Source organism: Arachis ipaensis, chromosome B7 (genome assembly GCF_059453495.1).
Source record: "Arachis ipaensis isolate K30076 ecotype BB chromosome B7, ASM5945349v1, whole genome shotgun sequence".
Classification (NCBI taxonomy): Eukaryota; Viridiplantae; Streptophyta; class Magnoliopsida; order Fabales; family Fabaceae; genus Arachis; species Arachis ipaensis.
The window spans coordinates 60,558,343-60,585,608 of NC_142442.1; the positions used below are offsets into that span (position 1 = coordinate 60,558,343).

At 39.8% G+C, this 27,266-nt stretch overlaps 2 non-coding genes across 2 annotated transcripts; one reads left to right on the forward strand and one right to left on the reverse strand.

Annotated features, from left to right (window-relative positions):
- Positions 1-460: 460 nt before the first annotated feature.
- On the reverse strand, positions 461-568 carry LOC148552762 (small nucleolar RNA R71). Its single transcript, XR_015892618.1, has one exon. It is a non-coding gene; the product is annotated as a small nucleolar RNA R71 (small nucleolar RNA).
- Positions 569-20,217: 19,649 nt separating this feature from the next.
- LOC148552763 (small nucleolar RNA R71) lies at positions 20,218-20,325 on the forward strand. Its single transcript, XR_015892849.1, has one exon. It is a non-coding gene; the product is annotated as a small nucleolar RNA R71 (small nucleolar RNA).
- Positions 20,326-27,266: the final 6,941 nt, after the last annotated feature.

The following is a 27,266-nucleotide window of genomic DNA, read 5'->3' on the forward strand; positions in this document are numbered from 1 at the left end:
AAGGGAAGCTAAATTACAACAATCCAGAGACAACCTTACAGAAATTTTTGAAAAGGAAGAGGAGATGGCAGCCGAAAATAATAATAATGCAAGGAGGATGCTTGGTGACTTTACTGAACCTAACTCCAATTTACATGGAAGAAGCATCTCCATCCCTGCCATTGGAGCAAACAACTTTGAGTTGAAACCTCAATTAGTTTCTCTGATGCAGCAGAACTGCAAGTTTCATGGACTTCCATCTGAAGATCCTTTTCAGTTCTTAACTGAATTCTTGCAGATCTGTGATACTGTTAAGACCAATGGGGTTGATCCCGAGGTCTACAGGCTCATGCTTTTCCCTTTTGCTGTGAGAGACAGAGCTAGAATATGGTTGGACTCTCAACCTAAGGATAGCCTGAACTCTTGGGATAAGCTAGTCAAGGCTTTCTAAGCCAAGTTCTTTCCTCTTCAAAAGCTGAGTAAGCTTAGAGTGGATGTTCAAACCTTCAGACAGAAAGAAGGTGAATCCCTCTATGAAGCTTGGGAGAGATACAAGGAACTGACCAAAAAGTGTCCTTCTGACATGCTTTCAGAATGGACCATCCTGGATATATTCTATGATGGTCTGTTTGAATTAGCTAAGATGTCATTGGATACTTCTGCAGGTGGATCCATTCACCTAAAGAAAACGCCTGCAGAAGCTCAAGAACTCATTGACATGGTTGCTAATAACCAGTTCATGTACACTTCTGAGAGGAATCCTATGAGTAATGGGACACCTCAGAGGAAGGGAGTTCTTGAAATTGATACTCTGAATGCCATATTGGCTCAGAACAAAATATTGACTCAGCAAGTCAATATGATTTCTCAGAGTCTGAATGGAGTGCAAGCTGCATCCAACAGTACTCAAGAGGCATCTTCTGAAGAAGAGGCTTATGATCCTGAGAACCCTGCAATAGCAGAGGTAAATTACATGGGTGAACCCTATGGGAACACCTATAACCCCTCATGGAGAAATCACCCAAATTTCTCATGGAAGGATCAACAAAAGCCTCAACAAGGCTTTAATAATGGTGGAAGAAACAGGTTTAACAATAGTAAACCTTTTCCATCATCCACTCAGCAATAGACAAAGAATTCTGAGCAGAATCCATCTAGCTTAGCAAATTTAGACTCTGATCTATCTAAGGCCACTTTGAGTTTCATGAATGAAACAAGGTCATCCATTAGAAATTTGGAGGCACAAGTGGGCCAGATGAGTAAGAAAATCACTGAAACCCCTCCTAGTACTCTCCCAAGCAATACAGAAGAGAATCCAAAGAGAGATTGCAAGGCCATAGATATAACCATCATGGCCGAATCCAAGGAGGAAGGGGAGGACGTGAATCCCAAGGAGGAAGACCTCTTGGGACGTCCAGTGATCAACAAGGAGTTTCCCTCTGAGGAACCAAAGGAATCTGAGACTCATCTAGAGACCATAGAGATTCCATTGAACCTCCTTATGCCCTTCATGAGCTCTGATGAGTATTCTTCTTCTGAAGAGAATGAGGATGTTACTGAAGAGCAAGTTACCAAGTACCTTGGTGCAATCATAAAGCTGAATTCCAAATTATTTGGTAATGAGACTTGGGAAGATGAACCTCTTTTGCTCATCAATGAACTAAGTGATATGGATTAACTGACATTGCCTCAGAAGAAACAGGATCCTGGAAAGTTCCTAATACCTTGTACCATAGGCACCATGACCTTTGAGAAGGCTCTATGTGACCTTGGGTCATGGATAAACCTCATGCCCCTCTCTGTAATGGAGAAACTGGGAATCTTTGAGGTGTAAGCTGCCAGAATCTCATTAGAGATGGCAGACAACTCAAGAAAAGAGGCTTATGGATAGGTAGAGGACATGTTAGTAAAGGTTGAAGGCCTTTATATCCCTGCTGATTTCATAATCCTAGATACTGGGAAGGATGAGGATGAATCTATCATCCTTGGAAGACCCTTCCTAGCCACAGCAAGAGCTGTGATTGATGTGAACAGAGGAGAATTGATCCTTCAACTAAATGACGACAACCTTGTGTTTAAAACTCAAGGATCTCTCTCTGTAACCATGGAGAGGAAGCATGAAAAGCTTCTCTCAGTACAGAGTCAACTAAAGCCCCCACAGTCAAACTCTAAGTTTGGTGTTGGGAGGCCTCAGCCAAACTCTAAGTTTGGTGTTGAACTCCCATATCCAAACTCTAAGTTTGGTGTTAGGAGTCTATAAAATTGACCTAATCACCTGTGTGGCTCCATGAGAGCCCACTGTCAAGCTATTGACATTAAAAAAGCGCTTGTTGGGAGGTAACCCAATTTTTATCTATCTAATTTTATTTTCATTCTTATTTTTCTTTCATGTTTTATTAGGTTCATGATCATGTGGAGTCACAAAATAAATAGAAAAATTAAAAACAGAATCAAAAACAGCAGAAGAAAAAAAACACCCTGGAGGAAGGGCTTACTGGCATTTAAATGCCAGTAAGGAGCATCTAGCTGGCATTCAACGCCAGAACAGAGCATGGATCTGGCATTGAACGCCAGAAACAAGCAGCATCCTGGCGTTCAGACGCCAGAAATGCATACTGAGGAAAGCTGGCGCTGAACGCCAGAAACAAGCATAGAACTGGCGTTCAACGCCAGAAACATGCTGCATCTGGGCGTTGAACGCCCAGAACAAGCATCAATTCGGCGTTTAAACGCCAGAATTGCATGCAAAGGCATTTTACATGCCTCAATGGTGCAGGGATGTAAATCCTTCACACCTCAGAATCTATGGACCCCACAGGATCATCTCAGCATCTGTGGACCCCATAGGATCCCCACCTACCTCCACTCATACTCTTCCCTCTTCTCATTCATCCTCTCTTCCCAATAAACACCCTTCTCCAAAACCCTTCACCAATCACCTCAAGCTCTCTTCCCTACTACCCCTTCACCACTCACATCCATCCACTCTTCTCCATAAACCTACCTCATAAACCCCAACTACCTTCAAAATTCAAAATCACTTTCCCACCCAAACCCACCCTAAATGGCCGAACCTAACCCCTCTCCCTCCACTATATAAACCCCTCCATTCTTCTTTATTTTCATACAACACAACCCTCTCTTCCTCTTCTTGGCCGAAACAGAAACCTCTCTCCCTCTCCTCCATTTTTTCTTCTTCTTCATCTCTTCTTTCTTCTCTTGCTCGAGGGCGAGCAATATTCTAAGTTTGGTGTGGTAAAAGCATAAGCTTTTTGTTTTTCCATTACCATTCATGGCACCTAAGACCGGAGAAACCTCTAGAAAAGGGAAAGGGAAGACAAAAGCTTCCACCTCCGAGTCATGGGAGATGGAAAGATTCATCTCGAAAGCCCATCAAGACCACTTCTATGACGTTGTGGCCAAGAAGAAGGTGATCCCCGAGGTCCCTTTCAAACTCAAGAAAAATGAGTATCCAGAGATCCGACATGAGATCCATAGAAGAGGTTGGGAAGTTCTAACAAACCCCATCCAACAAGCCAAAATTCTAATGGTTCAAGAGTTCTATACTAATGCATGGATCACTAGGAACCATGATCAAAGTAAGAACCCGAACCCAAAGAATTATCTCACCATGGTTCGGGGGAATTACTTAGATTTTAGTCTGGAAAATGTGAGGTTGGCGTTCAACTTGCCAATGATGGAAGAGAATGCACGCCCCTACACAAGGAGAGTCAACTTTGATCAAAGGTTGGACCAAGTCCTCATGGACATATGTGTGGAAGGAGCTCAATGGAAGATTGACTCAAAAGTCAAACCGGTTCAACTGAGAAGACTGGACCTTAAGCCTGTAGCTAGAGGATGGTTGGAGTTCATTCAACGCTCAATCATTCCCACTAGCAACCAGTCTGAAGTTACTATAGACCGGGCCATCATGATCCATAGTATCATGATTGGGGAGGAAGTGGAGGTTCATGAGATTATACCTCAAGAACTCTACAAGGTGGCTGAGAAGTCCTCCACTATGGCAAGGTTAGCTTTTCCTCACCTCATTTGCCATCTATGCAATTCGGCTGGGATTGACATAGAGGGAGATATCCTCATTGATGAGGACAAGCCCATCACTAAGAAAAGGATGGAGCAAACAAGAGAGCCTATTCATGGATCTCAAGAGACGCATGAAGAAACTCATCACCAAGAAATCCCTAAGATGCCTCAAGGGATGCACTTTCCTCCACAGAATTTTTGGGAGCAAATCAACACCTCCCTAGGAGAATTAAGTTCCAACATGGGACAATTAAGGGTGGAACATCAAGATCACTCCATCATCCTCCATGAAATTAGAGAATATCAAAGAGCAATGAGGGAGGAGCAACAAAGACAAGGAAGAGACATAGAAGAGCTCAAGGACATCATTGGTTCCTCAAGAAGGAAACGCCACCATCACTAAGGTGGACTCAGTCCTTGTTCTCAAATTTTCTGTTTTTCGTTTCCTTTATGTTAAGTGCTTGTCTATGTTAGTGTCTTATTACATGATCATTAGTATTTAGTAACTTTGTCTTAAAGTTATGAATGTCCTATGAATCCATCACCTCTCTTAAATGAAAAATGTTTTTTAATTCAAAAGAACAAGAAGTACATGAGTTTCGAAATTATCCTTGAACTTAGTTTAATTATATTGATGTGGTGACAATACTTTTTGTTTTCTGAATGAATGCTTGAACAGAGCATATGTCTTTTGAAGTTGTTGTTTAAGAATGTTAAATATGTTGGCTCTTGAAAGAATGATGAACAGGAGAAATGTTATTTGATAATCTGAAAAATCATAAAATTGATTCTTGAAGTAAGAAAAAGCAGTGAATAGAGAAAAGCTTATGGAAAAAAAGGGAGAAAAGAAAAATAGTGAAAAAAAAAAGAAAAAGAAAAAGCAAGCAGAAAAAGCCAAAAGCTCTTAAAACCAAAAGGCAAGAGCAAAAAGCCAATAACCCTTAAAACCAAAAGGCAAGGGTAAATAAAAAGGATCCCAAGGCTTTGAGCATCAGTGGATAGGAGGGCCTAAAGGAATAAAATCCTGGCCTAAGCGGCTAAACCAAGCTGTCCCTAACCATGTGCTTGTGGCGTGAAGGTGTCAAGTGAAAACTTGAGACTGAGCGGTTAAAGTCAAGGTCCAAAGCAAAAATAGAGTGTGCTTAAGAACCCTGGACACCTCTAATTGGGGACTTTAGCAAAGCTATGTCACAATCTGAAAAGGTTCACCCAATTATGTGTCTGTGGCATTTATGTATCCGGTGGTAATACTGGAAAACAAAGTGCTTAGGGCCACGGCCAAGACTCATAAAGTAGCAGTGTTCAAGAATCAATATACTGAACTAGGAGAATTAATAACACTATCTGAACTCTGAATTCCTATAGATGCCAATCATTCTGAACTTCAATGGATAAAGTGAGATGCCAAAACTATTCAAGAGGCAAAAAGCTACAAGTCCTGCTCATCTGATTGGAGCAATGTTTCATTGATATTTTGGAATTTATAGTATATTCTCTTCTTTTCATCCTATTTGATTTTCAGTTGCTTGGGGACAAGCAACAATTTAAGTTTGGTGTTGTGATGAGCGGATAATTTATATGCTTTTTGGCATTGTTTTTAGTATGTTTTTAGTAGGATCTAGTTACTTTTAGGGATATTTTTATTATTTTTTATGTTAAATTCACATTTCTGGACTTTACTATGAGTTTGTGTGTTTTTCTATGATTTCAGGAATTTTCTAGCTGAAATTGAGGAACTTAAGCAAAAATCAGATTTAGAGGTTGAAGAAGGACTGCTAATGCTGTTGGATTCTGACCTCCCTGCACTCAAAGTGGATTTTCTGGAGCTACAGAACTCCAAATGGCGCGCTCTTAACGGCGTTGGAAAGTAGACATCCAGGGCTTTCCACTAATATATAATACTTCATACTTTGCCCGAGTTTAGACGACGTAAAAGGGCGTTGAACACCAGTTCTACGCTGCAGTCTGGAGTTAAACGCCAAAAACACGTCACGAACCAGAGTTGAACGCCAAAAACACGTTACAACTTGGCGTTCAACTCCAAAAGAAGTCTCTGCACGTGTAAACTTCAAGCTCAGCCCAAGCACACACCAAGTGAGCCCCGGAAGTGGATTTATGCATCAATTACTTACTTCTGTAAACCCTAGTAACTAGTTTAGTATAAATAAGACTTTTTACTATTGTATTTTCATCTTTGGATTAACTTTTGATCCTTTGATCAAGTCTTGGTTACTCCGGTTCCCCTCTGGGGCCGAGACCAATGAACTCCATTATCACTTATGTATTTTCAACGGTAGAGTTTCTGCACTCCATAGATTAAGGTGTGGAGCTCTGCTGTTCCTCATGATTTAATGCAAAGTACTACGGTTTTCTATTCAATTCAACTTATTCCGCTTCTAAGATATCCATTCGCACCCAAGAACATAATGAATGTGATGATTATTTGACGCTCATCATCATTCTCACTTATGAACGCATGCCTGACAAACACTTCCGTTCTACATGCAAACAAGCTAGAATGAGTATCTCTTAGATATCTAATACAGAGCACCGAGTCCGAGATATTAGAATCTTCGTGGTATAAGTTAGAACCCATGGATGGCCATTCCTGAGATCCCAGAAGTCTAAACCTTGTCTGTGGTATTCTGAGTAGGATCTGGGAAGGGATGGCTGTAACGAACTTCAAACTCGCGAGTGCTGGGCGTAGTGATAGACGCAAAAGGAGGGTGAATCCTATTCCAGTATGATTGAGAACCTCCAGATGATTAGTCGTGCTGTGATAGAGCATTTGGACTTTTTTCACAGAGAGGATGGGATGTATCCATTGACAACGGTGATGCCTTACAGAAAGCTTGCCATGGAAAAGAGTAGGACTGGTTGGATGAAGACAGCAGGAAAGCAGAGGTTCAGAGGAATGAAAGCATCTCTATACGCTTATCTGAAATTCTCACCAATGATTTACATAAGTATTTCTATCTTTATTTTCTGTTTATTTATTATCTTTATTCGAAAACTCCATAACCATTTGATATCCGCCTGACTGAGATTTACAAGGTGACCATAGCTTGCTTCATACCAACAATCTCCGTGGGATCGACCCTTACTCACGTAAGGTTTTATTACTTGGACGACCCAGTGCACTTGCTGGTTAGTTGTATCGAAGTTGTAACAAATTATGAATTAAGATTAGAGCACCAAGTTTTTGGAGCCATTACCAGGGATCACAATTTCGTGCACTACACATCCATCCCCCTATCCTGGCGTTCAAATGCCAATGAGGGATCAAACACCTACAAGTGCTGATAATAACTCCCTCAAGAAGGCTTCTCAACCTGCCAGAAAATACCTGAAATCACAAAAAAATACACAGACTCATAGTAAAGTCCAGAAATGTGATTTTTATTTAAAAACTAATAAAAACATAATAAAAACTAACTAAAATATACTAAAAATAATGCCAAAAAGCATATAAATTATCCGCTCATCACAACACCAAACTTAAATTGTTGCTTGTCCCCAAGCAACTAAAAATCAAATAGGATAAAAAGAAGAGAATATACAATGAATTCCAAAAACATCTATGAAGATCAGTATTAATTAGATGGGCGGGGCTTTTAGCTTTTTGCTTCTGAACAGTTTTGCCATCTCACTTTATCCTTTGAAGTTCAGAATGATTGGCTTCTATAGGAACTCATAATCCAGATAGTGTTATTGATTCTCCTAGTTAGGTATGTTGATTCTTGAACATAGCTACTTTATGAGTCTTGGCCGTGACCCAAAGCATTTTGTTTTCCAGTATTACCGCCGGATACATAAATGCCACAAACACATAACTGGGTGAACCTTTTCAGATTGTGACTCAGCTTTGCTAGAGTCCCCAATTAGAGGTGTCCAGAGCTCTTAAGCACACTCTTTTTCCTTTTGGACCACGACTTTAACCGCTCAGTCTCAAGTTTTCACTTGACACCTTCACGCCACAAGCACATGGTTAGGGACAGCTTGCTTTAGCCGCTTAGGCCAGGAATTTATTCCTGTGGGCCCTCCTATCCACTGATGCTCAAAGCCTTGGATCCTTTTTATTTTACCCTTGCCTTTTTGTTTAAAGGGATATTGGCTTTTTTTGCTTGCCTTTTCTTTTTCTTTCTTTCTCTTTTTTTTTCGCATTTTTTTCGCATATATATATTTTTTCTGCAAGCTTTTCACTGCTTTTTCTTGCTTCAATAATCAATTTTATGATTTTTCAGATTATCAAATAACATTTCTCCTTTTCTATCATTCTTTCAAGATCCAACAATTTTAACATTTATGAATCAACAAATTCAAAAAAATATGCACTGTTCAAGCATTCATTTAGAAAAAAAATAGTATTGCCACCACATCAAAATAACTAAACTGTTTTAAAATTTGAAATTCATGCACTTCTTTTTCTTTTTCAATTAAAAACATTTTTCATTTAAGGAAGGTGATAGATTCATTTTCATAGCTTTAAGGCATAGACACTAAGACACTAATGATCATGTAATAAAGACACAAACATAGATAAACATAAAGCATAATTTTCGAAAAATAGAGAAATAAAGAACAAGGAAATTAAAGAACGGGTCCACCTTAGTGATGGCGGCTAGTTCTTCCTCTTGAAGATCTTATGGAGTGCTTGAGCTCCTTAATGTCTCTTCCTTGCCTTTGTTGCTCCTCTCTCATGACTCTTTGGTCTTCTCTAATTTCATAGATGAGGATGGAATGCTCTTGGTGCTCCACCCTTAGTTGTCCCATGTTGGAACTTAATTCTCCTAGGGAGGTGTTGATTTGCTCTCAATAGTTTTGTGGAGGAAAATGCATCCCTTGAGGCATCTCAGGGATTTCATGGTGAGGAATTTCCTCATGTCTATGAGTGAGATCTCTTGTTTGCTCTATCCTTTTCTTAGTGATGGGCTTATCCTCATCAATGAGGATGTTTTTCTCTATGTCAATTCCAGTTGAATTGCAGAGGTGACAAATGAGATGACGGAAGGCTAACCTTGCCAAAGTAGAGGACTTGTCCGCCACCTTGTAGAGTTCTTGGGATATAACTTCATGAACTTCTACTTCCTCCCTAATCATGATGCTATGGATCATGATAGCCCGGTCTATAGTAACTTCAGACTGGTTGCTAGTGGGAATGATTGAGCGTTGGATGAACTCCAACCATCCCCTAGCCACGGGCTTGAGGTCATGCCTTCTTAGTTGAACCGTCTTCCCTCTTGAATCTCTCTTCCATTAAGCGCCCTCTTCACAGATGTCTATGAGGACTTCGTCCAACCTTTGATCAAAGTTGACCCTTCTAGTGTAGGGGTGTGCATCCCCTTGTATCATGGGCAAGTTGAATGCCAACCTTACATTCTCCGGACTAAAATCTAAGCATTTCTCCCGAACCATTGTAAGCCAATTCTTTGGGTCCGGGTTCACACTTTGATCATGGTTCTTGGTGATCCATGCATTGGCATAGAACTCTTGAACCATTAAGCTACAGAACTCCAAATGGCGCGCTCTTAACGGCGTTGGAAAGTAGACATCCAGGGCTTTCCACTAATATATAATACTCCATACTTTGCCCGAGTTTAGACGACGCAAAAGGGCATTGAACACCAGTTCTACGCTGCAGTCTGGAGTTAAACGCCAAAAACACGTCACGAACCAGAGTTGAACGCCAAAAACACGTTACAACTTGGCGTTCAACTCCAAAAGAAGTCTCTGCACGTGTAAACTTCAAGCTCAGCCCAAGCACACACCAAGTGAGCCCCGGAAGTGGATTTATGCATCAATTACTTACTTCTGTAAACCCTAGTAACTAGTTTAGTATAAATAAGACTTTTTACTATTGTATTTTCATCTTTGGATTAACTTTTGATCCTTTGATCAAGTCTTGGTTACTCCGGTTCCCCTCTGGGGCCGAGACCAATGAACTCCATTATCACTTATGTATTTTCAACGGTAGAGTTTCTGCACTCCATAGATTAAGGTGTGGAGCTCTGCTGTTCCTCATGATTTAATGCAAAGTACTACGGTTTTCTATTCAATTCAACTTATTCCGCTTCTAAGATATCCATTCGCACCCAAGAACATAATGAATGTGATGATTATTTGACGCTCATCATCATTCTCACTTATGAACGCATGCCTGACAAACACTTCCGTTCTACATGCAAACAAGCTAGAATGAGTATCTCTTAGATATCTAATACAGAGCACCGAGTCCGAGATATTAGAATCTTCGTGGTATAAGTTAGAACCCATGGATGGCCATTCCTGAGATCCCAGAAGTCTAAACCTTGTCTGTGGTATTCTGAGTAGGATCTGGGAAGGGATGGCTGTGACGAACTTCAAACTCGCGAGTGCTGGGCGTAGTGATAGACGCAAAAGGAGGGTGAATCCTATTCCAGTATGATTGAGAACCTCCAGATGATTAGTCGTGCTGTGATAGAGCATTTGGACTTTTTTCACAGAGAGGATGGGATGTATCCATTGACAACGGTGATGCCTTACAGAAAGCTTGCCATGGAAAAGAGTAGGACTGGTTGGATGAAGACAGCAGGAAAGCAGAGGTTCAGAGGAACGAAAGCATCTCTATACGCTTATCTGAAATTCTCACCAATGATTTACATAAGTATTTCTATCTTTACTTTCTGTTTATTTATTATCTTTATTCGAAAACTCCATAACCATTTGATATCCGCCTGACTGAGATTTACAAGGTGACCATAGCTTGCTTCATACCAACAATCTCCGTGGGATCGACCCTTACTCACGTAAGGTTTTATTACTTGGACGACCCAGTGCACTTGCTGGTTAGTTGTATCGAAGTTGTAACAAATTATGAATTAAGATTAGAGCACCAAGTTTTTGGAGCCATTACCAGGGATCACAATTTCGTGCACTACACATCCATCCCCCTATCCTGGCGTTCAAATGCCAATGAGGGATCAAACACCTACAAGTGCTGATAATAACTCCCTCAAGAAGGCTTCTCGACCTGCCTCTGTAGGAAATAAACCTGCAGCAACTAAGGTTGAAGAATATAAAGCCAAAATGCCTTATCCTTAGAAAATCCACCAAGCGGAACAGGATAAACAATTTGCCAGCTTTGCAGACTATCTCAGGACTCTTGAAATAAAGATTCTGTTTGCAGATGCACTTGAGCAAATACCCTCTTATGCTAAGTTCATGAAAGAGATCTTAAGTCATAAGAAGGATTGGAGAGAAACTGAAAAAGTTTTTCTCACTGAAGAATGCAGTGCAGTCATTTTAACAAGCTTACCAGAGAAGCTTAAGGATCCCAGAAGCTTTATGATACCGTGCACATTAGAGGGTACTTGTACCAAGACAGTTCTATGTGACCTTGGGGCAAGTATCAACCTAATCCCTGCATCCACTATCAGAAAGCTTAGCTTGACTGAAGAGGTCAAACCAACCCGGATATGTCTTCAACTTGCTGATGGCTCCATTAAATATCCATCAGGCATAATTGAGGACATGATTGTCAAGGTTGGGCCATTTGCCTTTCCCACTGACTTTTTAGTGCTAGAAATGGAGGAGCACAAGAGTTCAACTCTCATTCTAGGAAGACCCTTCCTAGCAACTGGACGAACTTTCATTAATGTCCAAAAAGGGGAAGTGACCTTGAGAGTCAATGAGGATGAGTTCAAGTTAAATGCTGTCAAAGCTATGCAGCATCCAGACACATCAAATGACTGCATGAGCGTTGATATTATTGACTCTTTGGTGGAAGAGATCAATATGACTGAGAGTCTCGAATCAGAGTTAGAGGATATCTTTAAAGATGTTCAGCCTGATCTGGAGGAACCAGAAGAAACAGAAAAGCCTCTGAAAACTCTTCAGAAAGAGGATAAGCCTCCTAAACCTGAGCTCAAACCACTACCACCATCCATGAAATATGCATTTCTGGGAGAAGATGACACTTTTCCAGTGTTCTTAAGCTCTGCTTCAAAGCCACATGAAGAGAAAGCACTAATTCAGGTGCTAAGGACATACAAGACAACTCTTGGGTGGTCCATAAGTGATCTTAAGGGCATTATCCCAGCCAGATGCATGCACAAGATCCTATTGGAGGATGATTCTAAGCCAGTGGTTCAACCATAGAGGCGGCTGAATCCAGCCATGAAGGACGTGGTGCAGAAAGAGGTCCCTAAGTTACTAGAGGCTGGGATTATTTATCCTATTTCTGACAGCCCCTCGATGAGACCTGTCCAAGTTGTCCCCAAGAAGGGAGGCATGACAGTGGTATATAATGAAAAGAATGAACTGGTTCCTACAAGAACAATTACAGGGTGGCGTATGTGTATTGACTACAGAAGACTCAATACAGCCACCAGAAAGGATCATTTTTCTTTACCATTCATAGACCAGATGCTAGAGAGACTAGCAGGTCATAAATACTACTGCTTTTTGGATGGCTATTCAGGTTACAACTAAATTGCAGTAGATCTTCAGGACCAAGAAAAAATAGCATTCACATGTCCATCTGGAGTATTTTGTTACAGAAGGATACCATTTGGTCTGTGCAATGCACCTGCAACCTTTTAGAGGTGCATGCTCTCTATTTTCTCTGATATAGTGGAGAAATTTTTGGAAGTCTTCATGGATGACTTCTCAGTATTTGGAGACTCATTCAGCTCCTGTCTTGACCATCTAGCACTTGTTCTGAAAAGGTGCCAAGAGACTAACCTGGTTTTAAACTGGGAGAAATGTCACTTTATGGTGACTGAAGAAATTGTCCTTGGGCACAAAATTTTGAACAAGGGAATAGAGATGGATAAGGCTAAGGTAGAGGTAATTGAAAAACTAGCACCACCTGCCAATGTTAAGGCAATAAGAAGCTTTTTGGGGCATACAGGATTCAATAGGAGGTTTATAAAGGATTTTTCAAAATTCACAAAACCTTTGAGCAATCTGCTAGCTGCTAACACGCCATTTGTCTTTGACACGGAGTGTCTGCAGGCATTTGAAACTCTGAAAGCTAAGCTGGTCACAGCACCAGTCATTTCTGCACCAGACTGGACATTACCATTCGAACTAATGTGTGATGCTAGTGACCATGCCATTAGTGCAGTATTGGGACAAAGGCATAACAAGCTCTTGCATGTCATTTATTATACAAGCCGTGCTTTAAATGACGCACAGAAGAATTACACAACCACAGAAAAGGAGTTGCTTGCAGTGGTTTATGCCATTGACAAGTTCAGATCTTATTTAGTAGGATCAAAAGTGATTATGTACACTGACCATGCTGCTCTAAAATATCTCCTCACAAAGCAGGATTCAAAACCTAGACTCATAAGATGGGCGTTACTTCTGCAAGAGTTTGATATAAAAATAAGAGACAGAAAGGGGACAGAGAACCAAGTAGCCAATCACTTGTCCCGAATAGAGCCAGTAGCAGGAGCTTCCCCTCCTCCTACTGAGATCTCTGAAACCTTCCCGGATGAGCAACTCTTTGCCATTCAGGAAGTACCTTGGTTTGTAGACATTGCAAACTATAAAACTGAGACTAAATTAACAGCTCAGGAAATGTCCAGCTAAAGACAGTAAATAAGCCTTTATTGGGAGGCAACCCAATATTCTTTAATTATATATATTTATTTTCCATTGTTATTTTATGTTTTCTTTAGGTTGATGATCATGTGAAGTCATGAAACAGCTGCAAAATTAAAGCAAAATAAAAAACAGCACACCTTGGAGGACAGGTGGTGCACAAAATTGTGATTGTTCATTCCTTGGTAACGGCGCTAAAAACTTAATACGCACGTTCATAATCTTAGTTCTTTTTCACAACTTTGCACAACTAACCAGCAAGTGCACTAGGTCGTCCAAGTAATAAACCTACGTGAGTAAAGGTCGATCCCACGGAGATTGTCGGCTTGAAGCAAGCTATGGTCATCTTGTAAATCTCAGTCAGACAGATTCAAATGGTTATGGTAAATTGATAGTTAAAATATAATTAAAATATAAAATGGGATAGAGATACTTATGCAATTCATTGGTGAGAATTTCAGATAAGTGTATGGAGATGCTTTTTTTCCTTCTGAACCTCTGCTTTCCTACTGTCTTCATCCAATCATTCATACTCCTTTCCATGGCAGGCCGTATGTTGGGCATCACCGTTGTCAATGGCTACATCCCGTCCTCTCAGTGAAAATGGTCCAAATGCGCTGTCACCGCATGGCTAATCATCTGTCGGTTCTCGATCATGTTGGAATAGGATCCAGTGATCCTTTTGCGTCTGTCACACGCCAAACACTCACGAGTTTGAAGCTCGTCACAGTCATCCCTTCCCAGATCCTACTCAGAATACCAGAGACAAGGTTTAGACTATCCGGATCTCAAGAATGGCCGCCAATAATTCTAGCCTATACCACGAAGGTTTTAATCTTAGATTAGAAACCCAAGAGATACACATTCAAGCTTGTTTGCATGTAGAACGGAAGTGGTTGTCAGGCACGCGTTCATAGGTGAGAATGGTGATGAGCGTCACATAATCATCACATTCATCATGTTCTTGTGTGTGAATGAATATCTTGGAGAAGAAATAGACTTGAGTTGAATAGAAAAATAATAGTACTTTGCATTAATTCATGAAGAACAGTAGAGCTCCACACCTTAATCTATGGTGTGTAGAAACCCCACCGTTGAAAATACATAAGAACAAAATGGTCTAGGCATGGCCGTGAGGCCAGCCCCCAAACGTGAAAAGGTCTATCAAAGTCTTTTTTGTAAAAGTATCTTTGTAAAAGTCTGAAAATACAATAGCAAAAGGTCCTATTTATAGAAAACTAGTAGCCTAGGGTTACAGAAATAGGTAATTAATGCAGAAATCTTTTTCCGGGCCCACTTGGTGTGTGCTTGGGCTGAGCATTGAAGTTTTCATGTGTAGAGACTTTTCTTGGAGTTAAACGCCAGCTTTTGTGCCAGTTTGGGCGTTTAACTCCAGCTTTTGTGCCAGTTCTGGCGTTTTGACGCTAGAATTCTTATGCTGACTTGGAACGCCAGTTTGAGCGATCAAATCTTGGGCAAAGTATAGACTATTATATATTTCTAGAAAGCCCAGGATGTCTACTTTCCAACGCGATTGAGAGCGCGCCAATTGGACTTCTGTAGCGCTAGAAAATCCACTTCGAGTGCAGGGAGGTCAGAATCCAACAGCATCTGCAGTCCTTTTTCAGCCTCTGAATCAGATTTTTGCTCAAGTCCCTCAATTTCAGCCAGAAAATACCTGAAATCACAAAAAAATACACAGACTCATAGTAAAGTCCAGAAATGTGATTTTTATTTAAAAACTAATAAAAACATAATAAAAACTAACTAAAATATACTAAAAATAATGCCAAAAAGCATATAAATTATCCGCTCATCACAACACCAAACTTAAATTGTTGCTTGTCCCCAAGCAACTAAAAATCAAATAGGATAAAAAGAAGAGAATATACAATGAATTCCAAAAACATCTATGAAGATCAGTATTAATTAGATGGGCGGGGCTTTTAGCTTTTTGCTTCTGAACAGTTTTGCCATCTCACTTTATCCTTTGAAGTTCAGAATGATTGGCTTCTATAGGAACTCATAATCCAGATAGTGTTATTGATTCTCCTAGTTAGGTATGTTGATTCTTGAACATAGCTACTTTATGAGTCTTGGCCGTGACCCAAAGCATTTTGTTTTCCAGTATTACCGCCGGATACATAAATGCCACAAACACATAACTGGGTGAACCTTTTCAGATTGTGACTCAGCTTTGCTAGAGTCCCCAATTAGAGGTGTCCAGAGCTCTTAAGCACACTCTTTTTCCTTTTGGACCACGACTTTAACCGCTCAGTCTCAAGTTTTCACTTGACACCTTCACGCCACAAGCACATGGTTAGGGACAGCTTGCTTTAGCCGCTTAGGCCAGGAATTTATTCCTGTGGGCCCTCCTATCCACTGATGCTCAAAGCCTTGGATCCTTTTTATTTTACCCTTGCCTTTTGGTTTAAAGGGATATTGGCTTTTTTTGCTTGCTTTTTCTTTTTCTTTCTTTCTCTTTTTTTTTCGCATTTTTTTCGCATATATATATTTTTTCTGCAAGCTTTTCACTGCTTTTTCTTGCTTCAATAATCAATTTTATGATTTTTCAGATTATCAAATAACATTTCTCCTTTTCTATCATTCTTTCAAGAGCCAACAATTTTAACATTTATGAATCAACAAATTCAAAAAAATATGCACTGTTCAAGCATTCATTTAGAAAAAAAATAGTATTGCCACCACATCAAAATAACTAAACTGTTTTAAAATTTGAAATTCATGCACTTCTTTTTCTTTTTCAATTAAAAACATTTTTCATTTAAGGAAGGTGATGGATTCATTTTCATAGCTTTAAGGCATAGACACTAAGACACTAATGATCATGTAATAAAGACACAAACATAGATAAACATAAAGCATAATTTTCGAAAAATAGAGAAATAAAGAACAAGGAAATTAAAGAACGGGTCCACCTTAGTGATGGCGGCTAGTTCTTCCTCTTGAAGATCTTATGGAGTGCTTGAGCTCCTTAATGTCTCTTCCTTGCCTTTGTTGCTCCTCTCTCATGACTCTTTGGTCTTCTCTAATTTCATAGATGAGGATGGAATGCTCTTGGTGCTCCACCCTTAGTTGTCCCATGTTGGAACTTAATTCTCCTAGGGAGGTGATGATTTGCTCTCAATAGTTTTGTGGAGGAAAATGCATCCCTTGAGGCATCTCAGGGATTTCATGGTGAGGAATTTCCTCATGTCTATGAGTGAGATCTCTTGTTTGCTCTATCCTTTTCTTAGTGATGGGCTTATCCTCATCAATGAGGATGTTTTTCTCTATGTCAATTCCAGTTGAATTGCAGAGGTGACAAATGAGATGACGGAAGGCTAACCTTGCCAAAGTAGAGGACTTGTCCGCCACCTTGTAGAGTTCTTGGGATATAACTTCATGAACTTCTACTTCCTCCCTAATCATGATGCTATGGATCATGATAGCCCGGTCTATAGTAACTTCAGACTGGTTGCTAGTGGGAATGATTGAGCGTTGGATGAACTCCAACCATCCCCTAGCCACGGGCTTGAGGTCATGCCTTCTTAGTTGAACCGTCTTCCCTCTTGAATCTCTCTTCCATTAAGCGCCCTCTTCACAGATGTCTATGAGGACTTCGTCCAACCTTTGATCAAAGTTGACCCTTCTAGTGTAGGGGTGTGCATCCCCTTGTATCATGGGCAAGTTGAATGCCAACCTTACATTCTCCGGACTAAAATCTAAGCATTTCTCCCGAACCATTGTAAGCCAATTCTTTGGGTCCGGGTTCACACTTTGATCATGGTTCTTGGTGATCCATGCATTGGCATAGAACTCTTGAACCATTAAGATTCTGATTTGTTGAATGGGGTTGGTGAGAACTTCCCAACCCCTTCTTCGAATCTCATGTCGGATCACCGGATATTCACCCTTTTTGAATTTGAAACGGACCTCGGGGATCACCTTCTTCTTGGCCACAACTTCATAGAAGTGGTCTTGGTGCACCCTTGAGATGAATCTCTCCATCTCCCATGACTCGGAGGTGGAAGCTTTTGCCTTCCGTTTCCTCTTTCTAGAGTTTTCTCTGGCCTTAGGTGCCATAAATGGTTATGGAAAAATAAAAAGCAACACTTTTACCGCACCAAACTTAGAAGGTTTGCTCGTCCTCGAGCAAAAGAAGAAAGAAGAGAGTAGAAGAAGAAGAAATAGAGGAGATGGAGGGGGCTTAGTGTTTCGGCCAAGGGGGAGAAGTAGTATGTATGTTGTGTGAAAATGAAAAAGTGAAGATGGGTTTATATAGGAGTGGAGAGGGGGGTATGGTTCGGCCATTATGGGTAGGTTTGGGTGGGAAAGTGGTTTGAATTTGAATGGTGAGGTAGGTGGGGTTTTATGAAGGATGGATGTGAGTGGTGAAGAGAATGGTGGGATTTGATAGGTGAGGGGTTTTTGGGGAAGAGATATTGAGGTGATTGGTGTATGGGTGAAGAAGAGAGAGAGAGGTGGGGTAGGTGGGGATCCTGTGGGGTCCACAGATCCTGAGGTGTCAACGATATCTCATCCCTGCACCAAGTGGCATGCAAAAATGCCCCTTTCTGCCAATCCTGGCGTTAAACGCCAGGCTGCTGCCCATTTTTGGTGTTTAACGCCAGCTTCTTGCCTATTCCTGGCGTTAAACGCCAGTCTGGTGCCCATTTCTGGCGTTAAACACCCAGAATGGTGCCAGACTGGGCGTTTAACGCCCATTCTGCTACCCTTACTGGCGTTTAAACGCCAGTAAGTTTCTCCTCCAGGGTGTTCTATTTTTTATTCTGTTTTTCAGTCTGTTTTTGCTTTTTCAATTATTTTTGTGACTTCACATGATCATCAACCTACAGAAAGCATAAAATAACAAAAGAAAATAGAAATTTAACATAGATAATTAAAGATTGGGTTGCCTCCCAACAAGCGCTTCTTTAATGTCTATAGCTTGATAGTGGGCTCTCATGGAGCCTCACAGATGTTCAGAGCAATGTTGGAACCTCCCAACACCAAACTTAGAGTTTGAATGTGGGGGCTCTGTCTGACTCTGTATTGAGAGAAGCTCTTCATGCTTCCTCTCCATGGTTACAGAGGGATATCCTTGAGCTTTAAACATAAGGGAGTCTTCATTCACTTGAATGATCAATTCTTCTCTGTTAACATCAATTACAGCTTTTGCTGTGGCTAGGAAGGGTCTGCCAAGGATGATGGATTCATCCACACACTTCCCAGTCCCTAGGATTATGAAATCAGCAGGGATGTAGTGGTCTTCAACCTTTACCAAGACATCCTCTACAAGTCCATAAGCCTGTTTCTTTGAATTGTCTGTCATCTTCAGTGAGATTCTTGCAGCTTGTACCTCAATGATCCCTAGCTTCTCCATTACAGAGAGAGGCATGATGTTTATACTTGACCCTAGGTCACACAGAGCCTTCTCAAAGGTCATGGTGCCTATGGTACAAGGTATTGAGAACTTCCCAGGATCTTGTCTCTTCAGAGGTAATTTCTGCCTAGTCAAGTCATCCAGTTCTTTAGTGAGCAATGGAGGTTTATTCTCCCAAGTCTCATTACCAAATAACTTGGCGTTTAGCTTCATGATTGCTCCAAGGTACTTAGAAACTTGCTCTTCAGTAACATCTTCATCCTCTTCAGAGGAAGAATACTCATCAGAGCTCATGAATGGCAGGAGTAAATTCAATGAAATCTCTATGGTCTCTGTGTGAGCCTTAGATTCCCATGATTTCTCATCAGGGAATTCCATGGAGGCCAGTGGACGTCCATTGAGGTCTTCCTCAGTGGAGATCACTGCCTCTTCCTCCTCTCCAGGTTCGGCCATGTGAGACGTGTTTATGGCCTTGAACTCTCTCTTTGGATTCTCTTCTGTATTGCTTGGGAGAGTACTAGGAGGGGGTTTAGTAACTTTCTTACTCAGCTGATCCACTTGTGCCTCCAAATTTCTAATGGAGGACCTTGTTTCAGTCATGAAACTTTGAGTGGTTTTAATTAGATCAGAGACTATGGTTGCTAAGTCAGAGTGTCTCTACTTAGAATCTTCTGTCTGTTGCTGAAAAGATGATGGAAAAGGCTTGCTATTGCTAAACTTGTTTCTTCCACCATTATTGTTATTGAAGACTTGTTGAGGCCTCTGTTGGTCCTTCCATGAGAGATTTGGATGATTTCTCCATGAAGGATTATAGGTGTTTCCATAGGAATCTCCCATGTAATTCACCTCTTCCATTGCTGGGTTCTCAAGATCATAAGCTTCTTCCTCAGGGGAAGCTTCCTTAGTACTGCCTGGTGCAGCTTGCATTCCAGACAGACTTTGAGAAATCATATTGACTTGCTGAGTCAATATTTTATTCTGAGCCAGTATGGCATTCAGAGTATCAATCTCAAGAACTCCTTTCTTCTGATTTGTCTCATTATTCATAGGTTCCTTTCAGAAGTGTACATGAATTGGTTATTTGTAACCATCTCAATGAGTTCCTGAACTTCTGCAGGCATCTTCTTCAGATGAAGAGATCCTCCAGCAGAGCTGTCCAATGACATCTTGGACAGTTCAGACAGACCATCATAGAAGATACCTATGATGTTTCATTCTGAAAGCATATCAGAAGGACACCTTTTGATCAATTACTTGTATCTTTCCCAAGCTTCATAGAGGGATTCTCCTTCCTTCTGTCTGAAGGTTTGGACTTCCACTCTAAGCTTGCTCAATTTAAGGTGGAAAGAACTTTGCCAAGAAGGCATTGACTAGTTTTTCCCAAGAGTTCAGGCTTTCTTTGGGTTGTGAATCCAACCATGTCCTAGCTCTGTTTCTTATAGCAAAAGGGAAGAGCATAAGTCTGTAGACTTCAGGGTCAACCCCATTGGTCTTGACAGTGTCACAGATTTGCAAGAATTTAGCTAAGAACTGATGAGGATCTTCCAATGGAAGTCCATGAAACTTGCAATTCTGTTGCATTAGAGAAACTAATTGAGGCTTAAGCTCAAAGTTGTTTGCTCCAATGGCAGGGATTGAGATGCTTCTCCCATAGAAGTTGGGAGTAGGTGTAGTAAAGTCACCAAGTACCTTCCTTGCATTGTTGGCATTGTTGTTTTCGGCTGCCATGCCTTCTTCCTCCTTGAAGAGCTCTGTTAGGCCCTCTAGAGAGAGTTATGCTTTAGCTTCTCTTAGCTTTCTCTTCAAGGTCCTTTCAGGTTTAGGATCAGCTTTAACAAGGATGCCTTTGTCTTTTCTCTTGCTCATATGAGAGAGAAGAGAACAAGAAAGTATGGAATCCTCTATGTTACAGTATAGAGATTCCTTGAGGTGTCAGAGGAAAAGAAGAATAGAAGGAGAAGGTAGATAGAAGAGAATTCGAACTTATCAATAAGGATAGAGTTCGAATTGCACCTTGAGGAGGAGTCTTAGTCCCTTAAATAGAAGGATGTGAGAAGAGGGGAAGAATTTTCGAAATTAAAGTAAAAGATTTTTAAAATAATAAAAAGAAATTTGAAAATTTGATTGAGATTTTCGAAATTAAGATTGGGAAAGAAATTAAGTGATTTTGAAAAAGATGTGATTGAAAAGATATGATTGAGAAGATATGATTGAAAATTAATTTTAAAAAAGAAGGTTTTAAAATTAAAGTTGATTACTTGACTAACAAGAAATTAGAAGATATGATTCTAGGATTTAAAATTTGATCCTTCCTTAATAGGCAAGTAACAACTTGAAAATTTTGAATTAAATTACTAATTGTAGCAAGGATTTTCAAAAATAGTAAAAAAAATAAAAAAATGGAAAGAAATTGATTTTGAAGAGATATGATTGAAAATATATGATTTAAAAAAGATTTGATTTTGAAAAATTATGAAGATTTGAAAAAAATTGGATTAAAAACAAAATCTTTCCTCTAGTGTCATCCTGGCGTTAAACGCCTAGAATGGCATCCATTCTGGCGGTTAACGCCCAAAATGCTACCTTTTTGGGCGTTAAATGCCCAGCCAGGTACCCTGGCTGGCGTTTAAATGCCAGTTTTCCTTCTTCACTGGGCGTTTTGAACGCCCAGCGTTTAAACGCCAGTTTTCCTTCTTCACCTTTTAATGATGAGAAACAATAAAAAATGCAACTAAGATTAAATAAACAATGCATGCAAGACACCAAACTTAGAAGTTTGTATACTAAGGACTATAACAATTTGAAAATGCATGTAAGAAACAACAAAATACACAAAACAAGAGAATTTAAAGATCAGAGCTAGGAAATCATTAAGAACAATTGAAGATCAATGAAGAACATATTATATATATTCGAAAAAAGGCAAGAAGAAGAAAGACATGCAATTGACACCAAACTTAAAAATTGACACTAAGATACATAAAATATTTTTGATTTTTATGATTTTATAAATTTTTTTGTGATTTTTCGAAAATTATATGGAAAAGAGAATAAAGAGATTCAAAACTTTTAATAAGAATTCCAGGAATCATGCAATGTTAGTCTAAAGCTTCAGTCTAAAAAGATTAGACATTGCTAGCCAAGCTTCAGCAGGACATTACATTCAGTAGCTAAATTGATGAGAATCAATAGGCTTTTGTGATGATAAGAACATCACCTTGAAACTCTAGAATTCATTCTTAAAAATTCTGAAAAATAAAAAGAAAAGTACCTAATCTAAGCAACAAGATGAACCATCAGTTATCCAAACTCAAACAATCCCCGGCAACGGTGCCAAAAACTTGGTGCACGAAATTGTGATCATCAACAATGGCGCCAATGACTTGGAGCTCTCAAACGTGAATCACACTTTGTCACAATTCCGCACAACTAACCAGCAAGTGCACTGGGTCGTCCAAGTAATACCTTACGCGAGTAAGGTTCGATCCCACGGAGACTGTCGGCTTGAAGCAAGCTATGGTCATCTTGTAAATCTCAGTCAGGCAGATTCAAATGGTTATGGAGGATTGATAATTAAAGATAAATAAAACATAAAATAAAGATAGAGATAGAGATACTTATGTAATTCATTGGTAGGAATTTTAGATAAGCGTATGAAGATGCTTTGTTCCTCCTGAACCTCAGCTTTCCTATTGCCTTCTTCCAATCATTCATACTCCTTTCCATGGCAAGCTTTATGTTGGGCATCACCGTTGTCAATGGCTACTTTCCGTCCTCTCAGTGAAAATATTCTACGCACGCTGTCACCGCACGGCTAATCATCTGTCGGTTCTCGATCATGTTGGAATAGGATCCATTGATCCTTTTGCGTCTGTCACACGCCCAACACTCGCGAGTTTAAAGCTCGTCACAGTCATCCCTTCCCAGATCCTACTCAGAATACCACAGACAAGGTTTAGACATTCCGGATCTCAGGAATGGCCGCCAATAATTCTAGCCTATACCACGAAGGTTCTAATCTTATATTAGAAACCCAAGAGATACACATTCAAGCTTGTTTGCATGTAGAACGGAAGTGGTTGTCAGGCACGCGTTCATAGGTGAGAATGGTGATGAGTGTCACATAATCATCACATTCATCATGTTCTTGGGTGCGAATGAATATCTTGGAGAAGAAATAGACTTGAGTTGAATAGAAAAACAATAGTACTTTGCATTAATTCATGAAGAACAGTAGAGCTCCACACCTTAATCTATGGTGTGTAGAAACTCCACCGTTGAAAATACATAAGAATAAAATGGTCTAGGCATGGCCGTGAGGCCAGCCCCCAAACGTGAAAAGGTCTATCAAAGTCTTTTTTGTAAAAGTATCTTTGTAAAAGTCTGAAAATACAATAGCAAAAGGTCCTATTTATAGAAAACTAGTAGCCTAGGGTTACAGAAATAGGTAATTAATGCAGAAATCTTTTTCCGAGCCCACTTGGTGTGTGCTTGGGTTGAGCATTGAAGCTTTCATGTGTAGAGACTTTTCTTGGAGTTAAACGCCAGCTTTTGTGCCCGTTTGGGCGTTTAACTCCAGCTTTTGTGCCAGTTCTGGCGTTTTGACGCCAAAATTCTTAAGCTGACTTGGAACGCCGGTTTGGGCCATCAAATCCTGGGCAAAGTATGGACTATTAAAAATTGCGGGAAAGCCTAGGATGTCTACTTTCCAACACAATTCAGAGCGCGTCAATTGGGCTTCTATAGCTCCAGAAAATCCATTTCGAGTGCAGGGAGGTCAGAATCCAACAGCATCTACAGTCCTTTTTCAGCCTCTGAATAAGATTTTTGCTTAGGTCCCTCAATTTCAGCCAGAAAATATCTGAAATCACAGAAAAACATACAAACTCATAGTAAAGTCCAGAAATGTGATTTTTATTTAAAAACTAATAAAAATATAATAAAAACTAACAAAAATATACTAAAAACATACTAAAAACAATGCCAAAAAGCGTATAAATTATTTGCTCATCATCCCTCAATTTCAGCCAGAAATTACCTGAAATCACAGAAAAACATACAAACTCATAGTAAAGTCCAGAAATGTGATTTTTATTTAAAACCTAATAAAAATATATTAAAAACTTACTTAATCATACTAAAAACTATGTAAAAACAATGCCAAAAAGCGTATAAATTATCCGCTCATCAACAGGCTTACTGGCGTTTAAACGCCAGTAAGGATAGCAGAATGGGCGTTTAAGACCCAGCCTGGCAGTATTCTCGGCGTTAAACGCCAGAATGGGCAGCATTTTGGGCGTTTAACGCCAGAATGGGGTGCCTGGCGTCTGCCTGGCATTAAACGCCAGAAAGGGGCAGCAGACTGGCGTTTAATGCCAGGAAACGTAGCAGAGTGGGCGTTAAACACTAGAATGGATAGCATTCTGGCCGTTTAATGCCAGGATGACACAAGGGAGGTAACTTTGTTTCTAATTCGATTTTTTTTTCAATTTTTCATCTATTAATTCATAATTTTTTGCATTAAACATATTTTAAACATTCATCTATCAATTTTTATTTTCAAAAATTAATAATCTTTCCAATTCCTTTTAATTCTTTTTCAATTCTTTTTAATTCCTTCCAAAACATTTTCAAAACTTACATGTCTTTTCAAACCCTTTTCAACTCTTTTTAATTTCTCTTGCACACAATAATAAGTTTTCAAAATTAATTGCATCATTCTTCTTCTACTCCCTTCTATCTTATTTTGCTCGTGGACGAGTGGTGCACGAATTGTGAATCACACTTTTCACAACTCGTACCACTAACCAGCAAGTGCACTGGGTCATCCAAGTAATACCTTACGTGAGTAAGGGTCGATCCCACGGAGATTGTTGGTTTTAAAGCAATCTATGGTTATCTTGTAAATCTTAGTCAGGAAATCAATTATAATTATCAGTATGAATTACAAAGAATAAAAGAGCATGGATTAAATACTTGTTCTACAGTAATGGAGAATATGTTGGAGTTTTGGAGATACTTTGTCTTCTGAATCTCTGCTTTCTCCCTGTCTTCTTCTTCACGCACGCAAGGTTCCTCCTATGGCAAGCTGTGTGTTGATGGATCACTGTTGTCAATGGCTACCATCCGTCCTCTCAGTGAAAAAGGTCCAGGTGCGCTGTCACCGCACGGATAATCATCTGTCGGTTCCCACTCATGCTGGAATAGGATCCATTGATCCTTTTGCGTCTGTCACTACGCCCAGCCCTTGTGAGTTTGAAGCTCGTCACAGTCATTCAATCCCTGAATCCTACTCGGAATACCACAGACAAGGTTTAGACTTTCCGGATTCTCAAGAATGCTGCCAATGGATTCTAGCTTATACCACGAAGATTCTGATTAAGGAATCCAAGAGATATTCATTCAATCGAAGGTAGAACGGAGGTGGTTGTCAGGCATGCGTTCATAGGTTGAGGATGATGATGAGTGTCACGGATCATCACATCCATCATATTGAAGTGCGAATAAACATCTTAGATAGAAACAAGCGTGTTTGAATAGAAACAGAAATAGTTGCATTAATTCATCGAAACACAACAGAGCTCCTCACCCCCAACAATGGAGTTCAGAGACTCATGCCATCAAAGAGTATAAAGTTCAGATCTAAAATGTCATGAGGTACAAAATAAATCTCTAAAAGTTGTTTAAATACTAAACTAGTAACCTAGGTTTACAGAAAATGAATAAACTAAGATAGATGGTGTAGAAATCTACTTCTGGGGCTCACTTGGTGTGTGTTGGGGCTGAGACTTAAGCTTTACACGTGTCTGGGCTGTTTCTGGAGTTAAGTGCCAGGTAGTAACCTATTTTGGGCGTTCAACTCCAACTTGTAACCTGTTTCTGGCGTTTAACGCCAGACTGCAACATAGAACTGGTGTTGAACGCCAGTTTACGTCATCTATCCTTGAGAAAAGTATAGACTATTATATATTGCTGGAAAGCCCTGGATATTGACTTTCCAACGCAATTGAGAGCGTGCTAATTGGACTCCTGTAGCTCCAGAAAATGCATTCCGAGTGCATGGAGGTCAGAATCCAACAGCATCAGCAGTCCTTTTTCAGCCTAAATCAGATTTTTGCTCAGCTCCCTTAATTTCAGCCAGAAATTACCTGAAATCACAGAAAAATACACAAACTCATAGTAAAGTCCAGAAATGTGATTTTTATTTAAAAACAAATAAAAATATAATAAAAAGTGACTAAAACATATTAAAAACTACCTAAAAACAATGCCAAAATGCGTATAAATTATCCGCTCATCACAACACCAATCTTAAATTGTTGCTTGTCCCCAAGCAACTAAAAATAAAGTAGGATAAAAAGAAGAGAATATAAAATAAATTTCAAAAACATCTATGAAGATCAGTCTTAATTAGATGAGCGGGGCTATTAGCTTTTTGCTTCTGAACAGTTTTGGCATCTCACTTTATCCTTTGAAGTTCAGAATGATTGGTATCTATAGGAACTCAGAATTCAGATAGTGTTATTGATTCTCCTAGTTCAGTATGTTGATTCTTGAACACAGCTACTTTATGAGTCTTGGCCGTGGCCCTAGGCACTCTGTTTTCCAGTATTACCACCGGATACATACATGCCACAGACACATAACTGGGTGAACCTTTTCAGATTGTGACTCAGCTTTGCTAAAGTCCCCAATTAGAGGTGTCCAGGGTTCTTAAGCACACTCTGTTTTTGCTTTGGACCTCGACTTTAACCGCTCAGTCTCAAGTTTTCACTTGACACCTTCACGCCACAAGCACATGGTTAGGGACAGCTTGGTTTAGCCGCTTAGGCCAGGATTTTATTCCTTTAGGCCCTCCTATCCACTGATGCTCAAAGCCTTGGATCCTTTTTATTACCCTTGCCTTTTTGTTTTAAGGGCTATTGCCTTTTTTTGCTTACTTTTTCTTTTTCTTGCTCTCTTTTTTTTGCATTTTTTTCTGCAAGCTTTGTTCTTCACTGCTTTTTCTTGCTTCAAGAATCATTTTTATGATTTTTCAGATTATCAAATAACATTTCTCCTTTTTCATCATTCTTTCAAGAGCCAAAAATTTTAACATTCATAAACAACAAATTCAAAAGACATATGCACTGTTCAAGCATTCATTCAGAAAACAAAAAGTATTGCCACCACATCAAAATAATTAAACTATTTTAAAATTTGAAATTCATGTACTTCTTTTTCTTTTTCAGAAAATATTTTTAATTTAAGAAAGGTGATGGGTTCATAG